Genomic DNA, 7,332 nt, shown 5'->3' with positions numbered 1-7,332 from the left:
TTATCCATTAATCCCTGTATTGTTGTCCATTTAATTGCTCCTAAAGGTAAATTTTATATATGTGTCCAACATCTCGAGCAGATTAACCTTCTTTTCCTCATTTCAAAAGCACAACATAACCACATGCTATCGACTTTAATAACGCCCTGGGTTATCCACTATCTCCTCTTCAACATCAAGGTATAAATTTATTTATTTTACTTACCCAGTACCAATCTAACCCCTTACACCTATGCAACACAAATTTACCAATCAGTTTGTCTCTACGACATTGATATGATAACATCCTAACCATTTTCTTATGATCCTGCTATGAATTTATGAACCACCTCATTTAATATTCTCATTTGGTCCATTTATCTTGTAAGCTATTCTCTTTGCAATTATACCTAACAAGCTACACTCAAGCTTGCAACAACATAGAATACCGTTAGACATTGTTTTAAAAGGCATGGCTCTTTTAGTTATTTTCATTAATTGTATGAGCTATGAAATCGATCTATCCTATCATCGTCACGGTACTTGTATTGAATGGAATTACTATTGACATGAATTAATGTTAAGCTATAAAGCTACTCACATGAGCTCACGTGATATGGGATGGTCAACAACAACTTTTGCATACTTCACTATTCAAACATATTTCACTTTGGTATCAAACAGGTAATATTTGTGTTGTCTCCTATGCCTTGCCTATTCTATTGGTCATGTGCACACATAATCATTGATTTAGGCAGTGTGTAAATACTCATCTTAGTGCAAATATTTTGATTTAGAAAACACTAGCTATCCGTACAAATCTGCCAATTTAGGTAGCATGAGTGTAGATTCGTCAATTGAAATAGCACATTAATAAACAATATATTCACAAGTTTAAGTAATATGAGTGAAGATTTGCCGGTCTAGGTAGCACAATTGCACATTCACCAATTTATGTAGCACGACTAATTGGTGTCAAGTTGTCGATTTAGGCAATATTTTCGGCTGACTGCCAAGCCTCACCATATCGATGCTAGCAAATGGAGAACCACAGACATGAAATGTCAATCCGTGGGATGTAGTTGACCCAACTAGTGCATGGAGGCTACAAGAGATAGTTAATCTCTTGGAAAACCCAAGTCTAGTGTGCTCTCCCCTAGATCGATCTCAGGGGCGTGTAAGACACGAAAGGCCACTTTCCTTACTGCAAGCTTGATCCGATGAATTTGTATAGCTAAGGTGCTCCAATGGCAAAAAAACATAATGCCTAGCATGTGCAGAGTATCCTCAACATCCCTATGTGCTCAAAAGTCATTTCTGGCACTCTGGACAAATTGCACCTAAGATAAATATTCATGTTTATCAAAGCATAATACGTTGATTTCATGTAGCGACAATGCTCCAAATGCGACAAAACTTCCTACCTAGAACATGCAGAGTATCCTCAACACTCTTATGCGCTTAAATGTCATTTTAGGTCAGTCAGTTTCGGACTCTGAAGCACTCTATAGTTTTCTTAGGACGTGCTCTATCTATTCCTATGGTCAAAAACTAGTTTAAATGTGTGTATTGTGCATAGGGAATGAAAATAGCTCATAGACGGGCATGCCTAAGAACACAACTTCATCGCGAGAGATTTACGTAGAAAGAGAGAGCTTTCACCTGCGAGCACGTTAGTATACTCGGATTTGCAATGCAGCACCACACAAGGGAGAAATAAAAAAATTGAAACATAAGAGAGATCACAAGACTGTATTGCAGCCTATGCTCACTTTCCTTATTTACAACTTACAAACTCTTATAAAAGCCAGCTTTTATACCTTAGCCATAAGGTTTAAATGTGAAATTTCCACATGCCAAAGACCTTTGAGGCTCCACAACTTACTGTATCTGCAACCTAGGCACACTAACTGACCTATTTTTTACATCTTGGAACTCTCATTGAGCCCGTAACAGATTACAATTATCACAATGGCTAAATAAATCGGGAAATAACAATATATGGCCATTTCGAGAAAATGTAAAAAATTTGTCTCTTCAATCTTCACTGCTTCTTCATATTCATCTTTGATGTGAATTCATAAGGCTTCGGTCTTTAGAAACACTTGTTAACTGACGTAGACTCAGTTAACATTCCCCCCTTTTGATTTAAGTGCCCGTCCTCGGGCACTGTTGAGAAGTGTCCGTGGAGGTGATGGAAGGTATTTGATTGGTTGTTGATGGGTTGATTGTCTTCATTTTTCATTGAATTTATTGATGAGGTTCATTCTGTCGTTGCATCTTCATTGGTTTGAATTTGTCTCTAATGTAAGAGATGATGTCGCATTTGTGTGTTGTAGCAGCATAATGGCAAGGTTGTTGTTTATTTATTAACAGTATGTACAAGAGAAGTAGAATGATGATGATCTAAATTAGGGGAAAAAAGTGTCTTTGGGATACATGCATTATTGGAGTACTTATTAGCATGTGCAATATTAATAAATTACTAAAGGGATTATTTGCTGATGGATATGGAAATAGGGTGTATACATGATAAGTTGTACCCACTTTCAGCAGTTGCCCCCACCAAGACAGCAAAGAAACAACCTCTTTTTTTCCATTCCTACGTACATTCACACCTGGTTACAGCAATCTGATCTTGATGAAGAAATACTTATAACTTTTTATGGGGTTTTCTTCTTTACTTACTCTCTTGCACATGATATGTTCACTTGGCAAGCAATTTAACTTGATTTATTGATAATTTTTTGGATCTTTGTATAATTAATATTCATTTTTCTTTATTAGAATTTCTATTTACAAAAACCTAAATTTTTTACACCAGATATCTTATGATGTAGAATTTATTTTGCAAGATCCAACGGTCATTTGATAGATTATGACCCAAGGAATGTGACCATGCAAAAAAAAAAAAATCACCGTTCATTTTTTAAAGATATACCTTAGAAATTAAGGATGGAGGATAACCGAGGGCATGGACGCGTTGATGGGATGGTGTGGACCGCCAGTTGGGCTGACACTCAGAGTATGTCGGCAAGGGCTGACAAGTACGTGAAGCACGAAGTAGATGAAGTCATTGTTGATGACAATGTGACAGAGCCGATCGAGGTCGAGTGCACCGGTGGGGCCGACTACTTCAAGGGAGGACAATCAAGGGGTCATCCGTGCAAGTCTTTGATGACGGGATGAATCGGACCGACAAGGGTGGATAGATGAACATGTGCTTAAAGCACCGAGTGAACGACCCCACCATCGACAAAACCGTGATGCAGCCAATCGAGGCCAGTAGCATCGATGGAGCCGACAAGCCATGCACGTCAAGGGTGATGGGGCTGCGTGGATCGATGTGTGAGCCATGTGAGGATTAAAGAGTGCGTGAAGGACGGAGCGAATGATAGAGGGCCGTGCACGGATGCGACAATGGGATGGCATGGGCAGATCTCGTTGAGCCAACATGACGGTGTGTCAATGAGGGTCGGCTGGTGCATGAAGAACGAAGCGAACAACGCCATGGCCGATGACACAATGATAGGGCCGGTAGCGTCGACGGGGCCACCTATGTTATAACTAGAAGGATGGACACGAGACTTTTTAGGGGTGGAGAAATAGAGTTAAAACCCCACCCGTGTAAAGTCACATGGCCATCCGATATGGTTTGGGTGGTTCCGAACCATACTGTATGCTAAAATGGACTGTACAAACCATACGATCCATTTTACCGCATAGTCTGGGCCTTGACCAGCCTTGACCAGCCATAGTAGTTTAGATGGCTATGCAACTTTGCATGGGTTGAAAAATAGCACTCACCTCCACCAGTGAAATTTTTTGTGTCCATGTGATATTGTTTGGGAGGTTCTGATACATAATATACGCTAAAATTAGCCATATGAGACATACGAACTATTTTAGCACATAGTATGGGCCTTGATTGCCAATACCATATTTGATCCATGTGAAACTTTGTAGGTATGGGAAAATGGTTCTCACCCTCACACATGCAAATTCTCACGGCCATCCAATATGGTTTGGGTTGTCCCGACTTATACTATGCCCTAAAAAGGGTCGTATGAGCCATCCCATTTTAACGCATAGTTTGGGCCTTGATAGCCTATACCATACTCGATGGATGTGCAACTTTACACGCATGGGTAATTTGTGCTCAATCCCATCCATGAAATGTTTCAAAGCCATCCAATATGGTTTGGGCAGTCTTGACCCATACTATGCACTAAAATGGGCCATATGTCTCATACAACCGATTTTAGCGCATAGTAAGGGCCTTGACTGCCTATACCATATTAGATGGCTATGAAACAGCATGGATAGAGTAATAGCACTCATCCATACCTGTAAAAAGTTTTTTACTCATCTAATATAGTTTGTGCGGTCCAGAAGCATACTATGTGCTAAAATGAGCCACATGGCTCATACGACCCATTTTAGCACATAATATGAGCCTTGACCACTCATACGATATCGGATGGTTGAGAAACCTTGTCGGGGTTAGATAATGGTTCCCACCTCCACCCGTGCAAAGTCTTGTGGCACTAAAACAGGCCTATGCACTAAAACAAACCGTATGGCTAATACTACCCATTTTAGCATATAGTATGGGCCTTGAACGCCCATACCAATTTGTATGGTTGTGAAAATTTTCAGGGGTGGTATAATGGTGCTCACCCCCACCCATGCAAACTCTCGTAGCCATCCAATATACTTTGGGTGATTAAGACTCATACTATGCACTAGAATAGGTTGTATGAGCCATATGGTCCATTTTAGCGCATAGTATAGACCTTGATCACCCAATCCATATCAAATGACTATGAAACTTTGCACAGGTGGGGAAGTGGTGTTCACCCTCACCGGTGCAAAGTCTTATCACCATCCAATATGGTTTCATCGGTCTCAATCCATACTATGCGTTCTAAACCCTAAACCCTGAACCCAGAACCGTAATCCCTAAACCATAAACCCAATACCTTTAACCTTAAATTCTCAACCTAAATCCTTATTTCTAAACTCTAAGCATATACCCAAACTCTAAACCCTAAACCATAAATCTTAAACCTTGAACCACAAACCCTAAACCCTAATCCATAAACCCAAAACCCTAAACCATAAATCTTAAACCGCAAACCTTAAACCTTAAATCTTAAACCTTGAACCATAAATCCTAAACCCTACACCCTAAACCCTTACCCCAAACCCTAACCTTAAATCCTAACCCATAAATCCCACACTCGGATGGTTGTGAAAATTTGGACGGATGGGGGAATGGTGCTTCACATCCATTTAATATGGTTTGGGCGGTCCCCATCCATACTATGCATTAAATGGCCGTATAGCTACCCTAAACCCTAAACCCTAAACCTTAATCCATAAACCCTAAACTTGGATGATTGTGCAACTTTGCACCGGTGGAAAAATGGTGCTCACCCCCATCCATGAAAATTTTCACAGCCATCCAATATGGTTTGAACGGTTTCAACCCATGCTATGTGCTAAAATAGACTATATGGCTCATACAACCCATTTTAGCCCTTGGTATGGGTCTTGACCACCCGTACCATATCCGATGGTTGTGAAACTTTCCACGGGTGGTGAAATGGTGATCACCCCCACCCATGAAAATTTTCCCGACCATCCGGTATGGTATGGGCATTCAAGTTCCATACTATGTGCTAAAATGGGACATATGGTTTTTACAAAAAAAATTAGCAGATAGTATGGGTCGGAACCTCCCAAACCATATGGCTCTTACAATATAGTATGTGACATATGGCTCTTACAACAAATTTTAACACATAGTATGGATCGAGACCTCCCAAACCACATTGGATGTCCATAAGACTTTTCATGGATGGGGTTGAGTACTATTTCCTCACTCGTGAAAAAATCTCACAGCTATTCGATATGGTTTGCATGGTCAAAGCCCATATTATGTGTTAAATTGGACCGTATGAGCCGTACGACCCATTCTAGCGCATAGTATGGTTTGAGACCGCCAAAAACATATGGGATGGCCACAAGACTTTGCAGAGATGGGGGTGATTACCATTAATTCATCTCTGCAATGTTACACAATCATCTGATATGGTATGGGTGGTCAAGCTCCGTATTATGCGCTAAAATAAGAGGTATGAGCCATACGACTCATTTTAGCACATAGTATAGGTTGGGCTTGCCCAAACTATACTGGATGACCACAAGACTTTACACGAGTGGAGAAGAGTATAAAGTTTCCACCCTTGCAAATTTTTCTAGCCATCCGATACGGTATGGGCAATTAAGGCCCATACTATGTGCTAAAATGAGACATATGGCTCACACAACAAATTTTAGGACATAGTATAGCTCGAGACCTCTGAAACCATATTGGATGGCCATAGGACTTTGCATGGGTAGGTTTAAGTACTATTTTCTTACTTGTGTAAAGTCTCACAACTATTCGATATGGTTTGGGTGGTCAAAGCCCATATTGTGCGCAAAAAAGGATCGTATGAGTCATACAACCCATTCTAGCGCATACTATGGTTTGAGACCACCCAACCAAATTGGATGGCCACAAGACTTTTTATGGGTGATGAAGAGCACTACTATTTCATTCCTGTAAAGTTTCATATCCATATGATATGGTATGGACGATTAGGACCCATAATATGTGCTAAAATGGGCCGTATGAAACATATGGTCCATTTTAGCAAATAATCTGGTATAGGATGGCTACAAGACTTTTCAAGGATGTAAATTATCACCATTAATTCACCCCTACAATGTTACACAACCTTCTAATATGGTATGGGCGGTCAATACCCATATTATGCGCTAAAATGGGACTTTTGAGCCATACGTCGATCCATTTTAGCGCATAGTATGGGTCAGGACTGCCCAAACTATATTGGATAGCCACAAGACTTTGAAGAAGTGGGTAAGAGTATTTTTTTTTCACCCTTACAAATTTTCCCAGCCATCTGATATGGTATGGGCAGTCAAGGCCCATACTATGTACTAAAATGAGATATATGGCTCATACAACAAATTTTAGCACATAGTATGGGTCGAGACCTCTCAAACCATATTGGATGGCCTTAAGACTTTGCAAGGGCTGGGTTAAGTACTATTTTATCACTTGTGAAAATTCTCATAGCTATTCGATATGGTTTGGGTGGTCAAAACCCATACTATGGGCTAAAATGAATCGTATGAACTATACGACCCATTCTTGCGCATAGTATGTTTCGAGACCACCCAAACCATATTGGTTTTCCATAAGAATTTGCATGGGTGGGGGCGAGCTCTATTCTCCCATCCCTAGAATGTCTCATAGCCATCCGATATGGTATGGACTAC

Source organism: Adiantum capillus-veneris, chromosome 15, assembly GCF_014529385.1.
Source record: "Adiantum capillus-veneris isolate H3 chromosome 15, ASM1452938v2, whole genome shotgun sequence".
Taxonomy (NCBI): Eukaryota; Viridiplantae; Streptophyta; class Polypodiopsida; order Polypodiales; family Pteridaceae; genus Adiantum; species Adiantum capillus-veneris.
This window is presented reverse-complemented; position numbering follows the sequence as displayed.